We start from the raw sequence: 25,803 nt of genomic DNA, 5'->3' as shown, positions 1-25,803 counted from the left end.
ACTTGAACCATTTTATACACTGGCTTTATCTGAATTTGAGGAATTTTCATCTCCAGTGGCTTGATTGGTTCATCAACTTTTCCTTTCCCTTTGTTTTTGGGATCAATCTCAGATTGTGATCTTGTCTTGGGCTTTGATGCCTCAGTATTTGACTTCTCTTTGATTGTTATTCCCAGTGGACTAACAATGAGATTTACAGAAGGGGGGTTGAATGTAGATCTCAAAACTTTTTCAAGTTTTGAGCAGTTTGTAAGACTAAGTGTTTGAGTGATCAAATGTGTGTGAATTGCTTGGAGCTGATGCAGACAGATATATATTCAAACACAAATGTAACGAACACAAAGAACTTAAAAACTTTTCTGGTGAATTTGTTGTTCCACCAGAGATGTGTTATTTCAGAAAATCTGTGATTCAAAACTAAATCACAGCTGCTTCCTAGTACAAACTAGATGATTTTCTCTCTTGATATTTCTAAACAGCTCAGGGAAAATTCACATCTAATTACTAGCTACTACTTGGTTTATATAACACCAAGTTTACAAGTGAAGACAAAGATAAAGTACAATAAGACAATAGTTCTCCACTTGTTTCTGTTCCATTTTTATCCAGTGTAATATGGAATTATCTGTTGACTTTCCATTTTGAACCAGACTAAAAACGGCTGCTTTTTCTGCTGTTCCTGAAATAGGCTACCACATCTCTGTCAATCCATGTACCTCTGTCAGCTTTGTTAACTGTCACTATCAACTGCTATGAGACTGAGCATCCGTTGAAGCTTTCATCCGTTGATGGCTTTATCCGTTGATGCTCTAGCAGTGCATCCGTTGAAGCTTTCATCCGTTGATGGCTTTATCCATTGATGCTCTAGCAGTTGAAGCTTTATCCGTTGAAGCACTTATCCGTTGATGGATATTATCCGTTGAAGCGTTAGAGACATCCGTTGAAGCTTAGTTTCTTATCCGTTGAAGGTCTTCAATATCCGTTGACACTTCTTCACTTATACAAAATTACAAGGCATGAAATATTTATAATTAGCCCTCCTATTTGTACATCCATTAGTAGTCAACATGACTGATTATCTCCTAACAACATCTAAGAATCACAGCTTGAAACCAGATAGTGAGATGTGCTACAATACCAAACTTATTGCTAAGTAAGGCTACTCCTTCAACGGATAGCCAAGATGGTCTTATCCGTTGAGGCTACAAACACTAGATTTCTACTTAAGTGTTTTGTTGAACTTATCATCAAACTAATACACATATTCCTAACAATCTCCCCCTATTTATGTCTACTAGAACTGTAGGCATAAATTTGGGTTTAGCTTGATGATAACAAAACACTTAACAAATATATAAACTATAACAAAGCAGAAATTCAAAAGTGCTGCAAAAGTGTATATGCTGAGATGAAATTGAAGAAATACATTGTTTCCAAGGGTGCTCCTTTAGCCTAAGCAAATTACTTTCTTTTCCTTTGATCCCTGGTTTTCTTTCCTAGCCTCCTGTCATTCTCCTCTATTTGAAGTTGAAGTTGTCTGTAGAATTCAGCTTCATCTTCTTCATTGATATCTAACTTAGATTGCATATCCTTGAGAGTTTCATTACTGGCAATCTTTAGCCGATCTTCAATTCTGAAAAATCTTCTGACTCCTTTGTTGTCTCTGAACTCCATCAACCAATGAGGTGATTTGTGAATTGTAATACCTCTCTCTTGAATGAGTAAAGTTCTAGGCAAGGCATTGGGCTCCCTCCAAGTTTTTCTTATGTTGGCAATCTTGTTCAGAATCTCAGTCCTGGCAGTTCTGGTAAAGCCAGAATCCTTATGTATGGCTGAGTAGACTCTAATCAAGGTAGAGTAGCCTTCATTCAGAATTCTGTGAAGAGGCCATGTTCTTTCCCCAGCTCCTTTGTATTTGAACACTAGTCTTTCTGGTAGCTGTCTGTAGGCAGCTATTCCCCTTACATCCTCCAGCTCATCCAGATAGAGTTCAATGTCTGAAAATTCTTTTATGTCACAGATGTGAACATAATCATCTTTAGAGGTTTGAGGTTTAGGCTTAGGCTTCTGTGTGAATTTGATTGAGGCTTTAGAAGGTGTTGATTTGATTCTTCTTTTCTGCTTCTTTGATGGTGGAGAAGAGGTTAGGAAGGTGGGCAATTTGATGGTGTCCCAATCAATTGGTTCCTCCTTGGGAATGATTGTTTCACCATGAATGTTCATGAAGGGGTCAGGTACAATGGGTTCAGGAATAGAGGGTAGTGGTTTGGATATTGATTGGGTTTCTTCAGTCTTATCTACCTTCTTTCTCTTTGCATTGACCTTCTTTCTTTTCCCTTTCTGCCATTCTTCCTTACTTCTTTCCTCCATCTCAGTACCAACCATGTCCCCCATAGCTTCATCTTCACCTTTGTCTTCAATTTCTTTCTGTTCTTCAGATGACTTGACTTTAGCTGTTTTTCAAGCTTTGTTTGTGCTCTTTTGTCAGCTTTTAGCTGTTTGGCTTCTTCCTTCAACCTTTTGGTTTCTTCCCTCTTGGCTATTGAGAATTTGGGATGTCCTTGCATCACACATATGCTTTTTCCTTCTCTGAAGATAATAGCCATGTTTCTCCTTACAGCCTCATCCATGGTCTCTTTGAGATATGTAATACTTCTACCTAAAAGCTTGTCCTCATCAGCTTTTGGAAGAGGAAAATCCACCTCTTTTAGAGAATTCTTTGTAGAGTCCTTATTGGATCTGTTGTTGGGCTTGAGAACCATAGGTTGCAGATCTTTGGAAGAAATTTCTCCATCCTTATGCCTCCCTACTGGCTTGAGTTCCATAATAATTGATTCCACTTTTGTGCTATGCTTCACAGATTGTGATTGAGAAGTTGTAGAACCAAATATTAGTTGCATCTTTTCATCAATCTTCTTCCTTTGCTCTTTGACTTGCAATTCAGCTGCTGCTATCTGGATTAGATCAATTCCATCTAGCTTTCCTTTGACTTGAATTGGTGGAGAAGTTATGATGACAGGAACTAGCACTTGAGAAATCTGAACTGTTGTAGATGGCTCTCCTTCCCCTTCCCCTTTATTCTCCCCCTTTTTGTTATCATCAAGGGTAGGGGTCAAGCCTTGTGCTTGTGCCAGCTGCATGAGTAGATTTGTTTGAGTTTGTTGATTCTGAAGAATGGTGACCATAGAGTCTTCAATGAATTGAACCCTATCTTCCAATCTGGCCAGCCTCTTGTCAGCATCAGATGCCTTCCTCAGTCTCCCCAACAAATCTTGCATAGTACCATAGGGTATAACTGAATCCAATTTCTCAGCATTGTAGGATTTCAGATCAGCAATGTCCAGCTTGAGCTCATCCACACTTAGATTTTGCTGGTAATGTTGCAACTGCAAGAGATGCAGAGATTCCAGATGAGCTTGAAGAATTGCCTTGGTACCAGCATCCTGAGTCTCCTGAATGGCCTTCTGAATTGTCATGACTTGTCTGACCAAAGTGACACCAAACTCTCCTGGTGTTGATGGTTTTGCCCATGCCCATGCAGGAAGATTAGGAACAGAACTGGGGCCTGCTACTCCCCCTAAGTTCATGCTCTCATTCAAAGAATTAGAGTCATCATCATTAGAATTTACTCCAAATTCTTCAGATGGCTCACCAGCTTGAGAAGGCAGCCTGTTGACAGCAGCTTTGTCTCTGAGAAGAGATTCTGAAGTGTGTACAATGTGTAGTATCTGTTCTGCCTCCACATTGCCCTGTGCAGCCAATAATTGATAGGCTGAAACAGGGTGAGTAAAAGTGTCAGCATCCAAGGAAATGTTATCAATGACAGCTTTGTAATGTTGCTGAAATTGTCTTTCCTTATCTGCATCATCCACTTTCATTAACTCACTAGCAATGGCTGGATCCACCCTTATAGCTTCTATACCTGCCTTTCTCTCAATTTCTCTCTTTTCTTGCATCAGGGGCTCCCCCTGGCTCGCACACACCCTCACACCCTCACCTTCACCTTCTAAGGTGGCACTCCTCTCACTTACTTTTGCCATGCTGGAAGAAATAGCATGCATTTGGTGACTCTCAACCTCTCCTTTTGCCTGGGAGCAACCCAGCCTCTCACTCAAAAAATCACTCCCTTCCCTCAAGCCTAAAAGTGATTATACAGTTGCCATGTCCTCTACAGTTGGAATTGTTTATGTTAAGTGTGTAGAGGCCATCAACGGATAGGGAGTATCCGTTGAAGTAGAAACTGATGGTATCAACGGATAAGTGCTGTTAAGCTTATCCGTTGAAGAACAACCACTTGTCAACGGATGAGAGATATCCGTTGAGGAAGGAAATGATGTAGAGATAGAAAGTGACATAATTGTTGAATCTGTGTGGATTGATTTTAAGTGTGGTGACACAGATTCTGCAACTACATCTGAAAGAATTGGTTGATGATCCAACAAATCATCTAAAAGATGATGATCACCAGGTTTTGAGTGGGGCTCCTCCCTGAGTTTTAATGAGGGAGAATTAGGAATTGATGTGAATATCATATCCACATCCAGAGAGGGTGTTGGAGAGTTTGAGGAATGGTGTGTTTCTATATTGAGAGAATGGGGTTGTGATTCCACATTTGCTGGAATCACATCAAGCTGAATTTGAGAAGGCACAGATACTGGTGGATGTATCTGTGCTGTGTGTGTCCCTTGTGTGGAAACTAGGGTTTTGGCCTTCTTCTTCCTTGAAAAGGCTTGAATTGGTAAATATATAGCTTCAGTGTCCCTCCCTCTTTTGTTCTGTGTCCCTGGTTGGGGACTATTTTCAATAGTTGCATCCTTTTGGGAGGATGCAACTAGGGATGTGCTGGACTCCTTTTGAACCACTACAGTCTTTTGAGAGACTGTGGCTTGGCTGGTTTGGGTACCACTCACCTCTCCCACCTTATCCTGGGGGGCTTTTTGATGTTCACCCCTCCCCTCACCACTCACACCCTGTTCACTCCCTTCAGGGTTTTTGGTAGTTGTTACAACTGTTGTCTTTTGAGAAACAACAGAGGTAGGTTTCTTTGACTTGACTTTGGAAACTTTAGATTTGGTGGCTTTGGTAGGAGCCTGTTTGGAGAATGACACAGGTTCCATAGCCACACTAGAAAGCAAAGAAACAGTGGGGTTGGAAATAGTAGGAGTTATAGAAACATTTACCTCACTTACCTGTGGTGCATTCATGATTGGCAAGTATACCAATGGCACCTGGCTGTTGAGGTTCATTCTCAAAAGGTCTGCAAGGACCCTTTTCTCTTGTGCCCAGCATTTGAGTTTATTATTCTCATTGGATATAACCAAACCTTCAGCAACATGGTTAGCCAATAACATAAAGAATCTAGCAAAGTAGATGTTATGTGGTCTATTAGCTTTGTTGCCTAATCTGTAACCTAATTCTAGCATAACACAGTTGCTAAAATTAAAGTACCTATCAGAAACTAGCATATAGAGCATATTAACAAGAGATGAAGTGATAGCATCAAAATTGCTAATCTTCCCAGAGAAAACCTTAATAAAGGCATCTCCAAGAAAACTCCATTCTTTCCTAAGGCCTTTCCTTCTAATACTACCTAAACTAGCAGAATCAAAAGCATAGCCTATGGAATCTAGCATTGCAGAGACATCTTTATCAGTATGTGGTGTCATGGCATTATTCTCAGGCAACTTAAAGCAAGATTGTATATCATCACAATTAATGCAATAGTCCTTACCTTTGAGAGAGAAGGCAATGGTCATATCTGTGGAGTTGAACTCTGCAGTTGTCCAAATCTCCTCAATCACTTCACAGTAGATGGTTGGGGCTTCCAGCATTGCATAGCTCAGTTTGTTGTTCTTGATGAAGTCCATCATCTTGTGATAATCAGAACGGGCTTCATTCTTTTCAACCAAGACTATGAAATTATTCTTTTCATAAACAAATCCAGTTTGAGATATAATTTTGACTACTGGTGCCATTGTTGTGAGTAGAGGTTGCAGAGAAAAACTTGAGAATTGAGAGAGAAAGAGAATGATAATTGCAAGAAAGCGTAAAGTGAAAATAAGAATTCAATTGGGCTTTTATACTTTCTTGAATTAAAACACAAATAAAATAATTAAATGATACTTTTAAGTAAGTGATAGCCGTTCAGGAATAAATGAAACTGTAGAAATTCTGAAAACTACCGTAAATACAAATACATACAACACTGTATATCTGTATCAACGGTTGAGTAAAAGAATCAACGGTTGAGACTCACTGACGTGACACATCAACGGATAAGGTAAATAGTTATCCGTTGATGAACAACACTATTTTATCCGTTGAAGGATAAAATTACCAGAAATGTATTTGTCTTTCAACGGATAATGAATGTCACACCCCCAACTTAAATAGCGAAATAAATATAGCTATTACATCATTTTAATGAAGGATACACAACCAATCCAAGATCTTACAGTTTAGGGTTTGGAACAGCCCATCACTACCAGCTATTACATCTGATTACAAATACCGAATCCTCACAGCTATTATTACTTATTCTACCTGAGCTCGAACATAAGCATCAGCATCACAGGTCTTACGGGCAGTCTGCTTGAATCTAACCATAGCTGCTAGCTGTAATATCAGGGTAAAGCAAGAAGTGAGCCAAAAGCTCAACAAGTGCTAACAGTACAACGCAAAACATAAATCGAGATATACCTTTAGGAATGACAATGGAAAGACATAATCAATGATAACGAGAGATAAAACTTATGTGAGTTGGCATCATTTTGCTTGCATCAAAACAATTTTAAAATCATTCTTAATTAAAATCATTTTATGACGCTACGGATTACAGCCGGTGATCAGCCGCGAAGTAATCCCGAACCTCGCTGGGTTCTAAAACATTATTGGGAATCCCTAGGCAACTTTTAAGCCTAATATAAGTGTGGAAAGGACTCGCGTCTCAGTCCAGATTCACCATTCAAAGAAAACATTTATCCCCCTTTGGGACTGAAAAATCCACATTTTAATCATTTTAAAAACTGATGCCGATTTATGACAAAATCTCTTTCGACTGTAATCATTTTTATCAAGGGATTATGGATCAACTTGAAACACTGGAAATATGACACTAAATCTCAGGGCCATGATCCACTAGACTTTACTATATTAGGGTAATTGAGAGGTTTCCATAAACAAGAACTTTGACAAGGAAATTGAGCAAGGCTATTGGATAATATGAAAGAGTAATGCCAAACTAGGCTTAAAGCAATGGTTGTAGACAAGGTATAGGTATTAGAACATCAAGAAGATAAGCATCACTGGTTCCAATAGGATAGAGGTGTTAAAATATAAAGAAAGTGATCATCAGCTCAAGATATAACAGGGTATCAAGCTTTAGGGTAAGGATAGGGTTATCAAACAATCATGAATGAATTTAAGAAATGATTGGCTTTTAGGTATCAAGATAAAGTTTCTATCGAGGTTATTTCAAGAGTTGAATCAAAGCATCAGGGTGCAATATCAAGATTTCTCAGGGATCAATAGCATGATAATCAAAAGGATCAATAAAGTATTATAACAAATCTCTATTTTATCATGGCATTAAACTATCATGAAAGACTTTTGAACTACTTGCAATACGTACTCGAGGGTTCATGGCATCTCTATGTAACTCAAAGATAAACAAAAGATACGCTTGAATTAAATATATCAAAATGACTCAGGATAATTGCATCGATATATATATGAACTGTTTACAGTAAATACGAAGGTCAAGTTGAATCACTTGCCTTGAGATAGACTGGTCTGGTCTGACTGGTAGGAGCAACAACTGGAGCTTCACTCGACTTTTATGGAAAGTTTTCCCTCGTCTCGAGATCCTACATAAATAATAATAATCCTCATTATAATATATTCTTACCATCTTAACCTATTTACAACCCGAAATTAAACATGGATGGCACTTAGGCTTATACGCACTTAATTCATATCCACCATTATATTTTCAAATGTACACACGTAGCCACATAATCACATATCGTATATTAATACCAAATAACATCATATACACCATAATGCCACACTAGGCTTGGATGATCTCGACTCACCACTTAAGTCACTTGGTCGCTAACTAAACAAAGTCTTCAAATTTGGGCTTCCTAACTCAATGTGCCTTTCCTAAATTATCCAAAACCTATTGACCCTCACTTGTGCCTTTTTCTCTACTGACCTTATACTATCTTACAACTATGGTGGTCGACCTAATACTCACTTCTAAGTGTTCTAAAGCTATGTGATAAGTGAAAGTGCTCACTGGTGCAAATTTCAGAATGGTAACTAAGGTTTCTTGAGTGCATTAGACACTCTTAAACTACAAGTTTTTCTTCAAAATTTTTACACAAGACTCTCCTGACCTAAGGGCATCTCACAAGCTTGATGTGGCTCAAAGGCCTGGCTTGGGCCTTCTTGGGCCTAAGCTAAAAGTCCAAGGTTCCCCTGTTTTTCTGGGCAGAAAATGCCCTGACTTGAATTATCTTGTGACACTTGGTTCTAGCTCATATCCTATGAACTATGGTTGGAAAAACTTCTCTGACATACCCTCTAACTAAGGCCCAATTGGGCCTAATGAGGGCCTACCCATGACATGGCCAAATCTCCCTATTTCTAAGTTGCAACAAAACTGTCCCCTGCTGGACAGATTTTGTTATTCTACTTGTGCACCTAACCAAATGACATGCAAACCTCCAACCAACTCCTAAAACCTATTATATACTCCCCATACTAACTTCTGGTAGCTTGGGCCTCAAAGTGCACATCAATGACATGGTCAAAACTCACTCTAAACCTCAGGGTACTAAACTGATTTTTCTGCAGAAACTATAACTCTCATTTTTCCAAGGCTTTGACTTGACAAACCTATCTAACAACAACTCAAAACTTAAACAAAGACTTATACATGGTATTCTACTGAAATAACTCCCTTTTTCTCAAAATAACCTTGGTGAGATCATCCTTACCTAAGGTGAAACTATGGCAAAACAAAAGAGACTACTCTTTACAAATCACAAACCTTTAGGCTCTTGAAGCAACAAGATATATATTTTTTTATAATAGATAACCACGAATTATTACCATGCAATAAGAAGTATAAATCAATATTAATACATTATTCCTACTGAAATTAAGGCTCACTAACAACATGAATCTAAATGATCAAAACTTCCAAAAAAAATCAAAAGTGATTTACATGCATGCATGCTTTCGGATCTTTCAAGCCAAAGCAACATGATTTCCAAATAAATTTTTTATCATAATTCAACATGCAAGCCTAACATGGATTACAACTAAATGATCAACTAGCATGCAAAAGGGTTTTATCAAGCTTTTACTATAAAATTCACGTTGTCATCACAAAATACACAAAAATGTAACAAGGCAACAAAACACCATCCATTCGGCTCCTATCAAGTCATGGCCGAATGGATTAGGGTAAGAACAACATTTCATAAGTGTAACACTCTTATGTCTAGCCATTCTTGACCCTATGATACTATATCTCATGGTGAAAGCCTTAGATTCACAAGAATCAAGGAGGTTCACTTTGAGTTTAACAAAAACATCACCATGCAAGGTCAAAACATAGGTTTTTCACTCTAAACTTTTGAAATATATATAAGAATAACATATAGGGAGTAAAATTACTTGGATATAAGATGATTGTTTGAGTGAGAGTTGAAGAAAGAAGGGGATGGGGCTCGGTTTTGGTGGTTGCCGAGAGGGGAGGGGAAAAACCGAGAGGTGGGGGAGGAGGGAGGGAGAAGAGAGTGAAGTGGTGGGGTGAAGTGAGGTGATGATCACTTCTTGGACTTCTTTTTATGCATTGATTTGACTATAATGTGAGTGGGTTTGAGATTTTACAAGAGTAACCCTCCAATATAGTTAGGTAGATTTGCATGCAAGGGTAAAGGGGTAAATTGGTTAGCAAAATGTGAGTTAGTGGGGTTGAGAATGTCTTCTTTGCCCTTTGATTAAATAGAAGAGAGTTTGCATGCAAGGTTATTCATGTAATTTGATAAATATGATAACTAAAATTTATAATGATTTATTTTTATAAAATAAAATACAAGTTCAAAAATTATAAAATTTATACCATAAATTAACTTGTATTTTTAGAGACTTCATAAAATCATTTTCAAAATTTGTGAACAAAATGCCTTTTAAAAGAAGATTTTTCCAAAGCTTAGAATATTCCTTATAAATCAAAAATAAAAAAATTAAATAAACTCTTGCTTTGAAAAATCATATACTACCCAAAGCAAATTTATAATGCAGAAATTTTCACTCACACAAACGTACAATCATTGAATATATTTTCATTTGACTTAATATTATACCAAATTCACAAATAATATTACATAAAATACCGGTCGTAACATCCTCTCCCCCTTAAGGAATTCTGTCCCCAGAATCTAAGAGAACAGATGAGGATACCGGGAACGCATATCAGACTCTAACTCCCAAGTCGACTCTTCGACCTTAGGATTCCTCCAAAGTACTTTTACTAACTTTACTGACTTATTTCTAAGACTCTTTACTTGCCAGTCGAGTATTTTAACCGGTTGCTCCACCAATGACAGGTCTGCCTGAATTTCTAAGGGTTCATATTCTATCACATGGCTAGTGTCAGGATTATATTTCTTAAGTAACGACACATGGAACACATTATGCACATGCCGATACTGAGGTGGTAAGGCCAACTCGTAGGCCACCTTTCCTACTTGACTCAAAATCTCAAAAGGACCTATGTATCTAGGTGCTAACTTTCCTTTCTTGCCATATCTCATCAACCCTTTCCTAGGTGACACCTTTAGCAACACAGCTTCGCCAATTTGGAATTGAACATCCTTACGCGCTGGATCCGCATACTTCCTCTGTCTATCTTGAGCAGCAAGCAACCTTTTCTGAATTAACTTGACCGAGTCATGCAACTGTTGTACCAATTCTGAGCCGAGAATTCTTCCTTCTCCTACTTCATCCCAACTTGTTGGTGATCTACATTTTCGCCCGTACAAAGCTTCATATGGTGGCATGCCGATACTGGAATGATAGCTGTTGTTATATGAGAATTCAATCAATGGCAGGTGGTCGTCCCAACTTCCTGCAAAATCGATTGCACAACTGCGCAACATGTCTTCGATTGTTTGAATCGTCCTTTCGCTCTGACCATCAGTCTGCGGGTGATACGTCGTGCTCATATTCAACTTCGTGCCAAGACATTCCTGGAATTGCTTCCAGAATCTCGAGTTAAATCGGGAATCTCTGTCTGAAACTATTGATACGGGTACTCCATGCCTTAATACGATTTCGTGCACATACAGATGAACCAACTTGTCCAGTGACGACTTCTCATTTATTGGAAGGAAATGCGCCGACTTCGTAAGACGATCAATTATAACCCATATTGCGTCATGTCCGGATTTTGTTCGCGGTAGTCCTACTATAAAGTCCATAGCGATATTTTCCCATTTCCATTCTGGAATCTTCAGGGGCTGAATTAATCCGCTTGGTCGTTGATGTTCTGCCTTTACTTTCTGACAAGTATAGCACTTCGCAACCCATTCTGCCACGTCTCGCTTCATATTTGGCCACCAAAAGTTCTTCTTTAAGTCTTGATACATCTTGGTGCTTCCCGGGTGGATTGAAAATTTCGAATGGTGGGCTTCACGGAGGATCTTATTCTTTAATTCAGGTACATGAGGAATCCATATTCTGGATGAAAACCTTAGTATTCCTTGCTCATCCCTTTTAGTATTAATCTCTTCTCCAGATAACTGATTTTTCTCTTTTTCCATTACTTCCTCTTGACACTTCTTTATCTTTTCCATTAGTGTTGGCTGAAAGGTCATTGCACGACAAACTTCTTTGACTTTCCCATAAGCACAAAGTTCCAATTCAAATTTTCCGATTTCTTCAGATAACTCTTTTGATGTTATCATCATATTCAATCTCTCCTTCCGACTCAGCGCATCGGCCACTACGTTCGCCTTTCCAGGATGGTAATTTATCGAACAGTCATAGTCCTTGATCAATTCCAGCCATCTCCTCTGCCTCATATTGAGCTCTTTCTGAGTAAAAATGTACTTTAAACTCTTGTGATCCGTGTAGATTTCACACTTCTCTCCATAGAGATAGTGTCTCCAAATCTTGAGTGCGAACACTATGGCGGCTAGTTCCAAGTCATGCGTCGGATACTTTAACTCGTGCGGCTTCAACTGTCTTGACGCATATGCTATTACCTTACTGTGTTGCATCAACACACAACCCAAACCCTTATGTGAAGCGTCGCTGAATATTACAAAATTCCCTTGATCATCTGGAAGTACCAACACCGGAGCTGTTACCAACTTCTGTTTTAACTCTTGAAAGCTATTTTCACATTCTGCACTCCATTCAAACTTTTGATTCTTTCTGGTTAACTTGGTCAATGGCGTGGCGATCTTCGAGAAATCCTTGACGAATCTTCTATAGTATCCGGCCAATCCTAGAAAACTTCGCACTTCCGTAGGAGTCTTTGGCCTCTCCCAACTCATAACTGCCTCAATCTTCGCCGGATCCACTTTAACTCCCTCATTTCCAATAACATGCCCCAAAAATTGAACTTCCTTTAACCAAAACTCACATTTGGTAAACTTGGCATACAACTTCTCTTGTCGGAGTATCTCCAATGCTATCCAGAGGTGCTGCTTATGTTCTTCTTCCGACTTAGAATAAATAAGGATGTCATCAATAAATACCACGACAAATTTATCCAAATACTTCTTAAATACTCGATTCATCAGATCCATAAATACGGCCGGAGCGTTGGTCAATCCAAACGGCATTGCTAGGAATTCATAATGCCCATATCTGGTCCTAAATGCGGTCTTGGGAATATCTTCTTCCTTGATCTTTAATTGATGGTATCCCGATCTCAAATCAATCTTCGAAAAGCATTTTGCTCCCTTTAACTGATCAAAAAGGTCATCTATCCTTGGTAGCGGGTAGCGGTTCTTGATCGTTACTTTATTCAACTCCCGGTAATCTATGCATAGACGCATACTCCCATCTTTCTTCTTCACAAAGAGAACAGGTGCTCCCCATGGCGACGTACTTGGTCGTATCACTCCCTTATCCAATAATTCTTGTAGCTGGCTCGCCAACTCTTTCATTTCTGCTGGTGCCATCCTATACGGAGCCTTTGAAACTGGTTCCGTGCCTGGAGCAAGGTTGATCTCGAACTCAATTTGTCGATCTGGTGGTAAGCCTGGTAGTTCGTCGGGAAACACATCGGGGAACTCATTAACTACAGGAATATCTTCCATGCTGGGGCTGCCTCTCTCTGAATCCACTACATATGCTAGGAACGACTCACAACCTTTTCTAAGTAACTTTTTAGCCTGAATAATTATAAGAAATAGTTGCTCTTGCCTCTGCCCCTTAAATACTACCTTCTCTCCACTCTTCGTCTTTAAATACACTCTCTTGGTCTTACATTTATCTGAGCGCTATTCTCTCCTAACCAATCCATTCCTAAAATTATATCAAACTCTCCCAGCTTGAAGAGTATCAAGTTGGCTGAGAACTTATATCCCGAAATATCAATCTCACATTTTGGACAAAATTGATTCACATGAATCTTCTCTTGGTTCGCAATTACCACATTTACTACCTCACTCATAACTGTTTTATCACATTGGAGCTTATCAACAAAAGATTCTGATATGAAAGATCTTGTTGCTCCCGAATCAATCAATACTTTAGCTTTGACATTATTGAATAAAAGTGTACCTGCTATCACCTCAGAATTCTGAACAGCATCTTTCATCTTTAGATCAAATGTCCTTGCTGTTGCTTGCGGGGTTGGTGCGGGTGGTGGAGGTAATGCCAATACCTCAGCTGGCACGCTTGCACTGGTACTTGCCACGTTCATCAGAGCTCTGACTGGTCCTGTTGCCTTACACTCCCTAGCCATGTGTCCAGTCTTCCCACACTTGTAACACGTAACTCCTGGCTTCGGCATCTTGCACTCGTTTGCCAAATTTCCCTTCTGATTGCACCTATAACAGGTCATACTCAACTTATTGCATACTCCGGGGTGCCTTCTTCCACAGTGCTTGCATTCTGGCCTCTGGAACCTGTTTTCTCCAACTTGCCCTTGGCTTGCCTGATTGTTCCCTTTTGATTCTTGCCTTTTGCCCAAATTTCCCTTCCTTTGAAAATTTCCGCCCTTCTGGAAACCAATCCTCTTTATATTCCGATCTTGCGAACTTCCAGCTTCAGACTTTTCTCCATAAAATGGAACCTTCCTCTTCTTGTTATCCCTCTCTTTCCTTGACTGCATCCCATTATTCTCAATCAGAGCAGCTTTCTGTACTACTCCCGCATAAGTTTCAAGCTCAAACATAGCCACCCTATCTCTGATCCAAGGCTCCAATCCTTGCTGAAATTTCTTTGCTTTTTCTTCCTCAGTGCTAGTATACTTTGTCACAAACCTTGACAACTCAGTGAACTTCTTCTCATATTCCAGTACAGTCATGTTCCCTTGCTTTAACTCAAGAAATTTTAGCTCCATCTGATTCTGCATGTACTTAGGGTAATACTTGTCCAGAAATAACTTCTTAAATCTCTCCCAAGAAACCTGCTGAGTGACTTCCATAGCTTTTACTGATTCCCACCAATAGATGACTTCTCCCTTCAAGAAGTAAGTGGCATACGGCGTCTTCTGATCGTCTCCTAACTGTACCAACTCAAAAGCCCTTTCCATCTCCTTGATCCATGTGTTTGCTATCACTGGATCAGTGGTATCATGAAATACAGGTGGATTCACATTCTGAAAAGCTTTGAAAGTGACAATTTGTCTAGGTGGTACTGGTGGTTCAGGTGGTTGGTGTGGCTCACGGTTATCTTGGTTTTCAATTCGTTGTTGAAGAGTTAGTTGTTGTTGAGCTATAGCATTGGTTTGCTGTTGCAAGGTTTCCAGTAGTCGAAGAATGTTTGGGTCTGTGGTGAAGGTGGTTGTTGGGTTCTTCTTTTTGGGAGGCATGATCCTGAAATAAGAGTTGTGTCATAACATATATGAATGATAAAATGATTCGAGGGTATCGCATGGCATTCTCATTTACATATGGGGTCAAGTTTCCAAATTAAGCAGATATGATGATAAAAACATAAAATAACAGTTGAGAGCAAATGGAACAATAGCACATAATTATTGAAATTTTAAAGGTCACAGTACATAGGATTGGGACATAGTCTGATTCTAGGAATAACAGGCTTATTTAAAGGAAAGACGGAAACAACTGGGGATTCCATAGAGTCTGATAGTACAACAACATGAAAGGTAAATGGAAAGAACTAAGGCTCCACTCCATCTGAACGGGGCTTGGTAGTCTTTTCCTCTCGAAGCGTCTTCACAATGCTATGGAGCTCATCCGCCACCATCTGAATGACATACTGGCTGGTACGGTCCCGGTGTGCTGGCATCTCCTCAAGCTTAGTGTTGACGTACTGAACCAAGGTCTCAAGTCTCGCAATCATCTGCTCCTTGGGCTTCCCTTCGTAGTTTCGGCTGTCCGGATACACGTTCTTCAGTCGGTCTATCAGTCGGTCGTACTTACCCTGAAGCATGTCGAACTCGCGCCTCAACTCAGCATACACGGAGAAAGCAATAGTGTCATCCGACCCAGAGGATGACGAGGAATGCGCCCTTTGCTGACTACCAATAAGAGGAGTATTAATAATAATTTACTTAACCTACTCTCTCGCATAATATCTATAACCTACACACAAATCCTATAACCTATTTGGGCTGTCCAGGGACTCTAAACCGTAGCTCTGATACCAAAACCTGTCACACCCCCAACTTAAATAGCGAAATAAATATAGCTATTACATCATTTTAATGAAGGATACACAACCAATCCAAGATCTTACAATTTAGGGTTTGGAATAGCCCATCACTACCAGCTATTACATCTGATTACAAATACCGAATCCTCACAGCTATTATTACTTATTCTACCTGAGCTCGAACATAAGCATCAGCATCACAGGTCTTACGGGCAGTCTGCTTAAATCTAACCATAGCTGCTAGCTGTAATATCAGGGTAAAGCAAGAAGTGAGCCAAAAGCTCAACAAGTGCTAACAGTACAATGCAAAACATAAATCGAGATATACCTTTAGGAATGACAATGGAAAGACATAATCAATGATAACGAGAGATAAAACTTATGTGAGTTGGCATCATTTTGCTTGCATCAAAACAATTTTAAAATCATTCTTAATCAAAATCATTTTATGACGCTACGGATTACAGCCGGTGATCAGCCGCGAAGTAATCCCGAACCTCGCTGGGTTCTAAAACATTATTGGGAATCCCTAGGCAACTTTTAAGCCTAATATAAGTGTGGAAAGGACTCGCGTCTCAGTCCAGATCCACCATTCAAAGAAAACATTTATCCCCCTTTGGGACTGAAAAATCCACATTTTAATCATTTTAAAAACTGATGCCGATTTATGACAAAATCTCTTTCGACTGTAATCATTTTTATCAAGGGATTATAGATCAACTTGAAACACTGGAAATATGACACTAAATCTCAGGGCCATGATCCACTAGACTTTACTATATTAGGGTAATTGAGAGGTTTCCATAAACAAGAACTTTGACAAGGAAATTGAGCAAGGCTATTGGATAATATGAAAGAGTAATGCCAAACTAGGCTTAAAGCAATGGTTGTAGACAAGGTATAGGTATTAGAACATCAAGAAGATAAGCATCACTGGTTCCAATAGGATAGAGGTGTTAAAATATAAGAAAGTGATCATCAGCTCAAGATATAACAGGGTATCAAGCTTTAGGGTAAGGATAGGGTTATCAAACAATCATGAATGAATTTAAGAAATGATTGGCTTTTAGGTATCAAGATAAAGTTTCTATCGAGGTTATTTCAAGAGTTGAATCAAAGCATCAGGGTGCAATATCAAGATTTCTCAGGGATCAATAGCATGATAATCAAAAGGATCAATAAAGTATTATAACAAATCTCTATTTTATCATGGCATTAAACTATCATGAAAGACTTTTGAACTACTTGCAATACGTACTCGAGGGTTCATGGCATCTCTATGTAACTCAAAGATAAACAAAAGATACGCTTGATTTAAATATATCAAAATGACTCAGGATAATTGCATCGATATATATATGAACTGTTTACAGTAAATACGAAGGTCAAGTTGAATCACTTGCCTTGAGATAGACTGGTCTGGTCTGACTGGTAGGAGCAACAACTGGAGCTTCACTCGACTTTTATGGCAAGTTTTCCCTCGTCTCGAGATCCTACATAAATAATAATAATCCTCATTATAATATATTCTTACCATCTTAACCTATTTACAACCCGAAATTAAACATGGATGGCACTTAGGCCTATACGCACTTAATTCATATCCACCATTATATTTTCAAATGTACACACGTAGCCACATAATCACATATCATATATTAATACCAAATAACATCATATACACCATAATGCCACACTAGGCTTGGATGATCTCGACTCACCACTTAAGTCACTTGGTCGCTAACTAAACAAAGTCTTCAAATTTGGGCTTCCTAACTCAATGTGCCTTTCCTAAATTATCCAAAACCTATTGACCCTCACTTGTGCCTTTTGCTCTACTGACCTTATACTATCTTACAACTATGGTGGTCGACCTAATACTCACTTCTAAGTGTTCTAAAGCTATGTGATAAGTGAAAGTGCTCACTGGTGCAAATTTCAGAATGGTAACTAAGGTTTCTTGAGTGCATTAGACACTCTTAAACTACAAGTTTTTCTTCAAAATTTTTACACAAGACTCTCCTGACCTAAGGGCATCTCACAAGCTTGATGTGGCTCAAAGGCCTGGCTTGGGCCTTCTTGGGCCTAAGCTAAAAGTCCAAGGTTCCCCTGTTTTTCTGGGCAGAAAATGCCCTGACTTGAATTATCTTGTGACACATAGTTCTAGCTCATATCCTATGAACTATGGTTGGAAAAACTTCTCTGACATACCCTCTAACTAAGGCCCAATTGGGCCTAATGAGGGCCTACCCATGACATGACCAAATCTCCCTATTTCTAAGTTGCAACAAAACTGTCCCCTGCTGGACAGATTTTATTATTCTACTTGTGCACCTAACCAAATGACATGCAAACCTCCAACCAACTCCTAAAACCTATTATATACTCCCCATACTAACTTATGGTAGCTTGGGCGTCAAAATGCACATCAATGACATGGTCAAAACTCACTCTAAACCTCAGGGTACTAAACTGATTTTTCTGCAGAAACTATAACTCTCATTTTTCCAAGGCTTTGACTTGACAAACCTATCTAACAACAACTCAAAACTTAAACAAAGACTTATACATGGTATTCTACTGAACTAACTCCCTTTTTCTCAAAATAACCTTGGTGAGAACATCCTTACCTAAGGTGCAACTATGGCAAAACAAAAGAGACTACTCTTTACAAATCACAAACCTTTAGGCTCTTGAAGCAACAAGATATATATTTTTTTATAATAGATAACCACGAATTATTACCATGCAATAAGAAGTATAAATCAATATTAATACATTATTCCTACTGAAATTAAGGCTCACTAACAACATGAATCTAAATGATCAAAACTTTCAAAAAAAAATCAAAAGTGATTTACATGCATGCATGCTTTCGGATCTTTCAAGCCAAAGCAACATGATTTCCAAATAAATTTTTTATCATAATTCAACATGCAAGCCTAACATGGATTACAACTAAATGATCAACTAGCATGCAAAAGGGTTTTATCAAGCTTTTACTATAAAATTCACGTTGTCATCACAAAATACACAAAAATGTAACAAGGCAACAAAACACCATCCATTCGGCTCCTATCAAGTCATGGCCGAATGGATTAGGGTAAGAACAACATTTCATAAGTGTAACACTCTTATGTCTAGCCATTCTTGACCCTATGATACTATATCTCATGGTGAAAGCCTTAGATTCACAAGAATCAAGGAGGTTCACTTTGAGTTTAACAAAAACATCACCATGCAAGGTCAAAACATAGGTTTTTCACTCTAAACTTTTGAAATATATATAAGAATAACATATAGGGAGTAAAATTACTTGGATATAAGATGATTGTTTGAGTGAGAGTTGAAGAAAGAAGGGGATGGGGCTCGGTTTTGGTGGTTGCCGAGAGGGGAGGGGAAAAACCGAGAGGTGAGGGAGGAGGGAGGGAGAAGAGAGTGAAGTGGTGGGGTGAAGTGAGGTGATGATCACTTCTTGGACTTCTTTTTATGCATTGATTTGACTATAATGTGAGTGGGTTTGAGATTTTACAAGAGTAACCCTCCAATATAGTTAGGTAGATTTGCATGCAAGGGTAAAGGGGTAAATTGGTTAGCAAAATGTGAGTTAGTGGGGTTGAGAATGTCTTCTTTGCCCTTTGATTAAATAGAAGAGAGTTTGCATGCAAGGTTATTCATGTAATTTGATAAATATGACAACTAAAATTTATAATGATTTATTTTTATAAAATAAAATACAAGTTCAAAAATTATAAAATTTATACCATAAATTAACTTGTATTTTTAGAAACTTCATAAAATCATTTTCAAAATTTGTGAACAAAATGCCTTTTAAAAGAAGATTTTTCCAAAGCTTAGAATATTCCTTATAAATCAAAAATAAAGAAATTAAATAAACTCTTGCTTTGAAAAATCATATACTACCCAAAGCAAATTTATAATGCAGAAATTTTCACTCACACAAACGTACAATCATTGAATATATTTTCATTTGACTTAATATTATACCAAATTCACAAATAATATTACATAAAATGCCGGTCGTAACAATGAATATCCGTTGATAGAACAATTTTGGCTTTCAACGGATAGGGAATATCCGTTGATAGGATAAGTCTTGATTAAAGCCAACTTTGTTCTTGCAGCAAATTCATTTCAGGCTACAAGACAGATTACATAGATGACATAGATTATGAATAGTTAAGCATACCTAACTCACTTACTAATCTTGTGAATGTTGATTCATCAAGTGGCTTGGTAAATATGTCTGCAATCTGCTTTTCACTTGGAACAAAATGAAGTTCCACTGTACCTTTCATCACATGTTCCCTAATGAAGTGGTACTTGATATCAATGTGCTTGGTTCTTGAGTGCTGCACTGGATTTTCAGTAATGGCAATGGCACTTGTGTTGTCACAAAATATTGGAATTTTGTCAACAGTTATACCATAGTCAAATAACTGGTTCCTCATCCACAGTATTTGTGCACAGCAACTACCAGCTGCAATGTATTCAGTTTCAGCTGTTGATGTGGAAACAGAATTCTGCTTCTTGCTGAACCATGATACAAGCTTGTTTCCTAGAAATTGACAGGTGCCTGTTGTGCTTTTCCTGTCTATTTTGCAACCTGCATAATCTGCATCTGAGTAGCCAATTAGATCAAAACCAGACTCTCTAGGGTATGAAATTCCTAGATTTGGAGTCCCCTTGAGATATCTGAAAATTCTTTTAATAGCCACTAAGTGAGATTCTTTAGGGTTAGCTTGAAATCTAGCACAGAGACATGTAGAAAACATAATATCAGGTCTACTAGCAGTTAAATATAAAAGTGAGCCAACCATGCTTCTATAACTTATAATATCCACAGACTTTTCAGCCTTGTTTAATTCAAGCTTGGTGGCAGTGGCCATGGGAGTTTTTGTAGGTGAACAATCCATTAAGTCAAACTTCTTTAAAAGATCATAAATATATTTAGTTTGACTAATGAAAATTCCACCACTAACTTGTTTAACTTGTAAACCAAGAAAGTAAGTTAGCCCTCCCATCATGCTCATTTCATATTTACTTTGCATTAATTTAGCAAACTTTTTACAAAGTTTATCATCTGTAGATCCAAATATAATATCATCTACATAAATTTGTACAAGTATCTTAGAGCCATTAACATTTCTAAAGAAGAGAGTTTTGTCAACAGTACCTCTTGTGAAGTGATTATCTAGAAGGAACTTTGATAAAGTCTCATACCAGGCTCTAGGTGCTTGCTTTAGTCCATAGAGTGCTTTCAACAAATAATACACATGGTCTGGAAAATTTGGATCTTCAAAACCTGGAGGTTGGCTTACATAAACTTCTTCCTCCAATTCCCCATTTAGAAATGCACTATTGACATCCATCTGATAGACTTTGAAATTGGCATTAGCTGCATAGGCTAGAAAGATTCTGATGGCTTCAAGTCTTGCAACTGGAGCAAATGTTTCATCAAAATCTATTCCCTCTTGTTGAGAATAGCCTTTGGCAACCAATCTGGCTTTATTCCTTATGACAATGCCATTTTCATCTATCTTGTTTCTGAATACCCATTTTGTGTCAATAGAACTCTTGTTCTTTGGCTTGGGTACCAGCTTCCACACATTATTCCTCTCAAATTGGTTTAGCTCCTCTTGCATTGCTAAAATCCAATCTGGATCCAAAAGAGCTTCTTCCACTCGCTTAGGTTCCTCCTGTGATAGAAAGCTACTATACAGACATTCATCTTGAGTAGCCCTTCTAGTTTGTACTTTAGATGTAGCATCACCAATGATCAGTTCAAAAGGGTGATTCTTGGTCCATTTCCTTTGAGGTGGTAGATTAGCCCTTGATGAGGTTGCCTCAGTATTGTCATGATGTGAGATAGAATGTTAATTTGTTGAAACTCCCCCTGAGTTGCTGATCCTTTGAAAGGAATTGGGAGTTCTATCAACTGATGAGGTGAATTGATTATCCGTTGACAGACTGTGATCAACGGATGCTTCGTTATGAACTTCAACAGATGATGCACTTTGTCTTTCAACGGATGCTGCATTGCTTCTTTCAACGGAAGCTGAATTATGACTTTCAACGGATGCAGCATTCTGTGCATTATCCAAAGGCAGACTCTGGTTTCTTCTTGAGATGCCTTCTTTATCATTCTCATCTTCACTATCATCACAATATATCTCAATATTGTCAAATTTGAGTCCTTCATGATGTCCCTCATTTGTTAGTCCATCAATCTTTTTATCATCAAACACAACATGTACAGATTCTATGACAATGTTGGTTCTTAGATTGTAGACCCTATATGATTTTCCAGCAGAATAACCAACAAATATTCCTTCATCAGCCTTTGCATCAAACTTTCCTTTGTGATCAGATTGATTCCTTAAGATGTAACATTTGCAACCAAAGACATGTAGAAAGTTTAAAGTTGGTTTTCTTCTCTTGAATAATTGATAGGGAGTCATGCATTTTGCTTGATTGATTAGAGAAATATTCTGAGTGTAAATGCACAGTTAACAGCCTCAGCCCAAAAATAAGTTGGGAGTTTTGACTCCTCAAGCATTGTCCTTGCAGCTTCAATTAGTGATCTGTTCTTCCTTTCCACCACACCATTTTGTTGTGGAGTTCTTGGAGCTGAGAACTCATGCATGATCCCATTTTCTTCACAGAACATCTTCATGGTTGAATTCTTGAACTCAGTTCCATTGTCACTCCTAATATTCCTTACTTTGAAATCAGGATGATTGTTGACTTGCTTGATATGATTGATGATGATTTCACTAGCTTCATCCTTTGATCCAAGAAAATAAACCCATGAAAACTTTGAGAAATCATCTACAATCACTAGACAGTATCTTTTCCTTGAAATTGACAATACATTGACTGGTCCAAAAAGATCCATGTGTAGAAGTTGCAGTGGTTCATCAATTGCAGATTCAAGCTTCTTACTGAATGATACTTTCTTTTGCTTTCCTTTCTGACAAGCATCACACAGTCCATCCCTTGTGAATTCCACTAGAGGCATTCCTCTAACTAAGTCCTTTTTGACTAGATCATTCATTGTCTTGAAATTCAAATGAGACAGCTTCTTGTGCCATAGCCAACTTTCAACTGGACTTGCTTTGCTGAGAAGACAAGTAATGGATTCTGCATCTGTAGAGTTGAAATCAGCTAAGTACACATTCCCTTTTCTAACTCCAGTTAGAACCACTTTATTGTCCTTTTTACTTGTGACTACAGGCTTTAGAATTGAAGGAAACAGTATTCCCTCTGTCACATAGTTGACTGATGCTCAATAAATTGTGTTTGAGACCATCAACCAATGCAACTTCATCAATGGTGACATTTTCTTTTGAAATCAAGCCATATCCCATAGTGAATCCTTTGCTGTCATCTCCAAAGGTTATGCTAGGGCCAGCTCTCTCCTTAAACTCTGTGAGCAGGGTGAAATCTCCTGTCATGTGTCTTGAACAACCACTGTCCAAGTACCATAGATTCCTTCTTTGTCCCTGCACACAACAAAATCAATCAAGTTGATTTTGGTACCCAAGTTTCCTTGGGTCCAGCCTTGTTAGTCTTTTTCCTAGACTTCATTCCTCCTGCATCTTTTGACTTAGGTAACTTTGGGTCAACCTTGGTCTCAGATGTGGTTGGTTGAAGTGTAGGGTTAGTCACAGAATCATTTAACACATTTGATTGAATTTGATAAGGTATAGGTTGTGCAAACATGTTATTCCACATAGGCATATTGTATGGCATTTGAGGCATACTAAATGCAGTAAAGTAAGGATTGTTAATGTATGGCATGTTTGCAAAATGTGCATATGGGGATTCTGGTGAGACATAACAGGCATAGCATGCAGAGGTGACATAGACATGTTAGGCATGGAGGGATTTGAAGGCATGGGAGCATTTTTAATAGATTTGCAATTATCAGATAGGTGATTAACACTTTTACAATGTACACAGCTTTTTCTAGGAGCATACCTATCAGGTGTGTAATTGTTATGTTTATTAATCCCTACCTTTCCATTTCTTTTAGATTTTCTTTTAGTTTCCTTCTTATCCTCAACCAACTTAAGCCTATCTTTCAACTGATCTAAAGTCATGTGTCCTATATTCACCTTACTGACATCTCTGGATGTGCTAGCTCCTTCTTTGACAAAGTTCTTGAGAGTTGAATCATTCTTTTTATTTTTAAAAGAACTTGCCTGTTTTAATTGATGAGCCTTCAACAGATGCTCCTTTTCTTCCTTCAACGGATAACTTTCATCATCCGTTGATTCCACATCCGTTGATAATCCATCAATTAATTCTAACTTCTTTTTGTTTTTCTTCCAGGCATCCTCACAGAATGATTCAATTCCCTGAACCTTGGCAATTTGAACACCAACATCCCTAGATGTTTTCCAGGCCTTGATTACCTCTTGCTCACTTTCTAACTGTTTAGAAAGAATTTCTACTTTCTTAACAGCTTCTTCTAGTTCACTCTCAACAGTCAAGCATTTAAGTTTAATCTTTTCAAGCTCAATTACCTGACTCTCTAACACAGCATTCCTATCACTTAAAAACACATTATTTTCTTTGATCCTAGTGTTTTCTTTAGCTAGTGATTTAAGAGAAACACGCAAATGATATAATTCATTGGACATATCATTTATGGCTTCATTGCATTCATGTTTAGAAAGCTGAGAGAGATCAGTAGTAATTACCTGGTTGCTTGATGAACTAGTTTCATTTTCATCAGAATTAGCCATCAGGGCTAGGTTGACATATTCCACATCATCATCTTCATTTACCCCATCTGCTGCCCAATCATCTTGAGTGAGAAAAGCTCTTTCCTTTTGTTTGAGCAAATCAAAATACTTCCTTTTGTAATCAACTTGCTCAAATTTCTTTTTCTCAGAATTTGGCTTCCTACACTCACTTGCAAACTGTCCACTAATGCCACAGTTGTAACATTTGAACTTTGATTTGTCCACCATGTTTTTGTTTGGCTTAGTGAACTTTGTGTTTTTCCTGAACTTCATCTTTGCAAATCTCCTGGACAGAAATGCCAGATGTTCATCAATATCATCAGATTCATCCTGACTGGAATTGTCTTCATCCTCAGCAACTTGCTCTTTACCCTTGCTTGATTCTGATTTGCTTGTGCCAATTTTGTGACTTGGCATTGTCTTTTCCTCATTTCTGGCTTCAACTTTTTCACTGTCAGCTACAAGTGCAACTGATCCTCCTTTTCTCTTTCCCTTTTCCAACAGCTCATCTTGCTCCATCTCAAGTTCATAAGTCTTCAAAATTCCATATAATCTTTCAAGTGTGAAGTCCTTATAATCTTGAGAATTTCTTAGAGAAACAGTCATAGGCTTCCATTCCTTTGGTAGAGACCTTAGAAATTTTAAATTGGAGTCCTTGACTTGGTACACTCTCCCATACAGCTTTAATCCATTCAATAGTTTCTGAAATCTGTTGAATGTATCATTCAATGATTCTCCTTCTTCAAAATGAAAATATTCATATTGTTGAATGAGAAGTTGCATTTTGTTTTCTCTAACTTGCTCAGTGCCTTCACAGATAAGCTGCACAGTATCCCAAATTTCCTTAGCAGTTTGGCTATTGATGACATTATCAAACATATCTTGATCCAGGCCATTAAAAAAAATGTTCATGGCTTTCTTGTCCTTGTGGACCTCTTCAATATCTTCAACAGTCCATTCTGCCTTTGGCTTGGGAATAGACTGTCCAACAGCAACTGTAGCAGTAGCAGCTGTGGCCACCTTGTGTGGGATGTGAGGACCATTCTCAATGCAGTTGATGTAGCTTTCATCTTGAGAGAGAAGATGTAAATGCATCTTCACCTTCCAGTGATGATAGTTATCTCTTTCCAGGATTGGAATCTTTACACCAATATCC

This window comes from Apium graveolens, chromosome 7, assembly GCF_009905375.1.
Source record: "Apium graveolens cultivar Ventura chromosome 7, ASM990537v1, whole genome shotgun sequence".
NCBI lineage: Eukaryota > Viridiplantae > Streptophyta > Magnoliopsida > Apiales > Apiaceae > Apium > Apium graveolens.
Note: the sequence above shows the minus strand (reverse complement) of the source record.